This window comes from Cololabis saira, chromosome 16 (genome assembly GCF_033807715.1).
Source record: "Cololabis saira isolate AMF1-May2022 chromosome 16, fColSai1.1, whole genome shotgun sequence".
NCBI classification, from domain to species: Eukaryota; Metazoa; Chordata; class Actinopteri; order Beloniformes; family Belonidae; genus Cololabis; species Cololabis saira.
The window spans coordinates 4,970,807-4,976,493 of NC_084602.1; positions in this window are offsets into that span (position 1 = coordinate 4,970,807).

Below are 5,687 nucleotides of genomic sequence, written 5' to 3' on the forward strand. Positions count from 1 at the left end.
GGAACTTGACGTGGCTCTGGAACTTGACGTGGCTCTGGAACTTGACCTGGCTCTGGAACTTGACGTGGCTCTGGAACTTGACATGGCTCTGGAACTTGACATGGCGGCGGAGGTACCCGGGTCCGAGGCGCCGGCTGCGGGGGTACCCGGGTCCGAGGCACCGGCTGCGGGGGTACCCGGGTCCAGGGCGCCGGCTGCGGGGGTACCCGGGTCCGAGGCGCCAGCTTCTGGGGTACCCGGGTCCGGGGCGCCGGCTGCGGGGGTACCCGGGTCCGGGGCGCCCCCTCAAGGGACAGATCCCAGATGTCCCCACAGTCCACATCCAGGGCGGGCTGGGGGGGGACACGGGTCCTCGGAGCTGGCTGGGGGGCGACACAGGTCCTCGGAGCTGGCTGGGGGGGGTCCGGGACCATCACCGGAGCAGGGGCTGATGCGTCCGGGACCACCACAGGAACATGGGGAGGTGCGTCCGGGACCACCACAGGAACATGGACAGGTGCGTCCGGGACCACCACAGGAACATGGACAGGTGCGTCCGGGACCACCACAGGAACATGGACAGGTGCGTCCGAGACCACCACAGGAACATGGACAGGTGCGTCCGGGACCACCACTGGAACATGGGGAGGTGCGTTTGAGACCACCACAGGAACAGGGACAGGTGCGTCCGGGACCACCACTGGAACAGGGACAGGTGCGTCCGGGACCACCACTGGAACAGGGACAGGTGCGTCCGGGACCACCACTGGAACAGGGACAGGCTTTTCCGGGACCACCACTGGAACAGGGACAGGAGCAGGAGCTGGAGCCGGGACAAGCTGGGGCTGGCGCTGGCGCTGACGCCGTCGTCGTTGCCTCCCCTGAGCCTGCAGGCCCCTGGGCCCACCCAGAGCCTGGCATGTTCCCACAAAGGGGTCCAAATACTCCTCCTCCTCGGCCCAGCACAAAAACTCCATTAGCGTGAGGCGCTCTCCCGCTGGGTCCATCTGGTCGGTCCGTTCTGTTATGATTGGTTAGCTGAGGACCCAAGCGCAGGAGAGCAGAGTAGGAGGCAGGAGTTCTCAACAAAAAAGGTTTATTTACCAAAAACAAATCAAATCAAATCAAATCAAACTTTATTTATATAGCACTTCTCATACAAATAATGCAACACAAAGTGCTTAACATAAAACAAATAAACATAAAACTTATTAATGCCCTGCCCCCCTCCCCCCTCCCCCCTCCCCGCAGACACAAGCACACTCCAATTGACTTAGGTTATACACACAGACACACACACAGACACACGGTGCAGACATGGCTAGGCACAGAGGATCCAGGTGAGGAAACGGTAACAGGGAGCCGTCCACGCCAGGAGGTCCCATAGCCCGCAGCTACAAGGGGGGCCACAGAGACCATCCCGACCCGGACGGATAGAGGAGTCCACACCACAGCGGTGAAGCCGTGGTGCAGAGCTCCACAACCATCCAGGCCAGAACCACCCCCAGGACGACACCCCTGCAGGCCAGAGTCACTCCCAGCATGGAGGCTCCCCATGAGGAAACACTGGAGCTAAAAGCTACAAGAAAGCAGGATAAAATACACTAAAGGAGTTTAAAAGAGTATGACATAACATAAAATCCTAAAAGTATGTCTAGAAAGCAAGACATTAAAAACTAAAAGAATAAGACAGTAGAATGTATAAAATAGACCATAAATAACGACTAAAATATTTAGATAAAACATGAGATTAAACAAAAATAAAATATGATAAAAAAGTTTAAACTAAATATAAAACAGAGCAGTAAGATCCAATAAAAATAAGGGTGAGCATAAGAAATTTAAAAGAGTTAAATGAGTCAGTTAAAAGCCTGATTAAAGAGATCGGTCTTGAGCCTCTTTTTAAAAACATCAACAGTCTCTGCGGCCCTGAGGTTCTCCGGGAGGCTGTTCCACAATCGGGGACCATAAAAACTGAATGCCGCCTCCCCGTGTGTCCTGGTTCTTTCTAACTTTTGGTATGGTTAAAAGGCCAGCACCGGAGGACCTCAGGGTCCGTGAGGGTCGATAGGGTAAAAGTAGTGCAGACAAATAAGAAGGCCCAAGACCATTAAGACACTTAAAAAGCAGTAAAAGAACCTTAAAATCGGTCCTGAAGCGCACGGGGAGCCAATGCAGCGATTTTAAAACAGGTGTAATGTGCTCCCGCCCTCTGGTCCTCGTCAGCACGCGTGCGGCTGAATTCTGTAATAATTGTAGGTTCTTAATACTCTTTTTAGGAAGACCAGAGAGCAGGGCATTACAATAATCTAAACGACATGAGATAAAAGCATGCATTAGCACCTCTGTAGTAGCCTGAGAGAGAAACGGGCGGACTCTGGCTATATTCTTAAGATGGTAAAAACCGATATTTGTTATGTTTTTAATATGAGGAATAAAAGTGAGCTCAGAGTCAAAAATCACGCCCAGATTTTTAACTGATTTTGAGGGTTTAAAATCCTGTAACTTTGGTAAAAGTTTCTCTGTCTGGCCTTCGGGACCGATGAGTAAAACCTCTGTTTTGCCCTGGTTGAGCTGTAGGAAGTTTGCTGCCATCCATAACTTGATGTCTAAAATACAGTTAAAAAGGGCATCAATTGGCCCAGTGTCATCAGGAGACACGGCAATGTACAGTTGCGTATCGTCAGCGTAACTATGGAAGCTGATGCCGTGTCTCCTGATGACATCCCCAAGGGGCAGCATGTACAGATTAAAAAGAGTTGGACCTAAAATTGACCCTTGGGGAACCCCACACCTTATCTTATAGATTCCTGAGGAACATGTATCCATACTTACAAAGAAACTTCGATCAGTGAGGTAGGACATGAACCATTTAAGAACAGTACCAGAGAGGCCGAACAGGTGCTTCAGTCTGTTTAATAAAATGTGATGGTCTACTGTATCGAAGGCAAAACAAAGAACTAAAAGCGCTGCTGAGCAGGATCAAGAAACTAAAGACATCACAGGGATCAAAACTGGGCTCAGGAACACAGAGGGAAGAAACAGTACGGACCGACAGGGAACCAAGGAATGACAAGACAAGATATACTGAGGGGATAACGAGACATGACGTGACACAGGTGCAGACACAATCAGGGCAGATGGGACACAGGCGGGGCAAGACAGAAACTGAAGGCTGGGGGGAATGTCAACCTTGACATTCCGCTATACTAATTAATTCGTTATTTATAATAGTTTCTGTCAGGCACACGAGGAATGGACACAAATGCAGACACAAAGGGAAAACGGTTCAAAAGATTTATTGGAGTAAATCTGAGCAGGCAAGGATCAGGCAAAAATCCGACGAGGGGCAGGCAAAGGTCAAGGTCCAAAAAGGCTGTCAGCGAAGGCAGAGGTACCGGCAAGGGCTTAGGCAAAAACGTGGTCTGGGGGCAGAAAAAGATCAAGAGGTCAATGGGTCAAAAACTTGGAGAACTCACTTGGCTTGAAAGACGGCTGAAGGCTTGGAGAACACAAGACAATCTGGCATGGACTGAAGAGAGACTGAGGCTTAAATGCTGTGGGCCTGATTGCACCAGAGTGATTGCAGGTGTTGCCAGGTAGGTGGGGAGGAGCCAGACACACCCACTCAACCTCAGATCGTGACAGTTTCTAATTCATTATTAGTCTTTGCAGAAGCATATATAGTTGAGTCATCCCCGTAGTACATTTTTCTAATGCCCATAGTAAGTCATTAGTAAAGATTGTGAACAATAAAGGTCCAAGACCGCTTCCTTGAGGAACTCCACCTGTTATGGTTTTGTTTTCTGAGTAGCTGCCATTAAAAAACACGGATTGCGTCCTGTTGGATAGATAGCTGTAGAACCAGTTGAGTGTAGATTGCTCAAAGCCGTAGCAAGCCAGTTTTTCTAGTAATATGTTATGATCTATAATGTCAAAAGCATCTGAAAAGTTTAGAAATACAGCACCAATCATGTTCATTTCAATTTCCCTAAGCCAATCATCAGACATGACCGTCAACGCGACCCTACGCCGTACCCTACACCGTACCCTACGCCGTACCCTACGCTGTACCCTACGCCGTACCCTACGCCGTACCCTACGCCGTACCCTACGCCGTACCCTACGCCGTACCCTACGCCGTACCCTACGCCGTACCCTACGCCGTAGGCTCTGCATCGATTTAACCCGGAACCATAAATCAGCTCCGGAGCCGGCAGGCAGTTTTGATCCCGAAATTTTCGGAGCAAATTTCTTAACAGGCGTAGCTACAACTGTTAGATTTCATCTATTAAACCAACATTTATTTTCCTAAATGATTTACTTTAGCCAGCGGTAATTCTCCACAGAGCTGCAGGTTTCTCCCCGGGACGACGGCGCAGGTTGACCCGGCCGTGAGCTGCTGCTGCTCCGAGCCGGCGGCTCTTCTCCCAAAACATCGGATCAAATTTCTTAACAGGCATTATTTGGATAAACTGAGCCCAGTTTGGGGATCTTAACGGTTACTTTTACTCCTGAAAAAATATTAAAACTTAATAAAGTGGCATATTAACAGTGCTACAGTTGAAATTAAAACAGCTTTTATCTCTGGGCTTCCTGATATGGTGTGACGTTTGTGCAAACGTAACTACGCAGTTGCTTACGTACCCGAACGTAAACCACGCAGTGACGTGGCAAGCAAAATTTAGGGGTGGTGCTGAAAAGTAAGGGTAGTGGGTGTATTGGGACAGGCCCCTGGGAAGATTTCAAGTGCCCTAAAATCTGTGGCTTCTTTTTCAGGGGTAGTGGTAGTGAGGGAGGGCTAGTGGTAGAAAGTAGGGGGTGTATTGGGATTGGCCCTTATTGTACGACTATTTGAGCCAGAAAAAGGTAGTCTTGTGGGAATTGCAGAAAAACGCGGAGCCAATTTCCCATTCAAAAAACGTGTGTTGTTTTATTAGAAAACTTCAGAACACTGAAACACAAAATGGAGCTGTCCAGCAGCTAGAACCGCATGGAGCTCAACGTCATGACCACATTTAAAGGGGCCTCATCCCTGAACCACACTAGTTGCATGAAGGACAATATACTGCATTTAATAATGAACGGTGTGTGGGACCACACTTGATGAATAAGGTGAATTATGTCCGTAACATTCACTACAGTCTCTTATTTTTTGGTAGTGGAACTATTTTTGCTTGCTTCCAGGCAAGAGGACATGTGTCGCATGTAAAACTTAAGTTTATGATGTGAACCAACGCTGGAGCAATGTCATCAGCAACCACTCTCAGAAGCCTGCTGTCTAGGCCATCAAGACCGGGTGGTTTTTCTTTGTCCTTTTTCAATAGTTCAATTACCTTGTCCGTGTTAACATTTACCAATTTGAACTTAGAATTTCTATTTTTCATAATTTTATTCCTTATTAATAGATGAGATATATCATTACCTAGATTAGTCATACTTTCTCTTAGATTCACTACTTTGCCTATAAAATAATCATTCAAATAATTGGCAATGTCACTGGGATTAGAAATGAACTCACCATCCTTTACCAGAAAAGCTGGATTGTTTTTATCTTTCCTACCTGTCAGTTCATTTAAGACCTCCCATAGTTTTTTACTATCCTTTTCAACCTCCTTTACTCGATTCTCAAAGTATAATTTCTTCTTTTTCCTGTTTAGTTTGGTAACACAGTTTCTCTTTTTCTTATATAGATCCCAGTCACATTT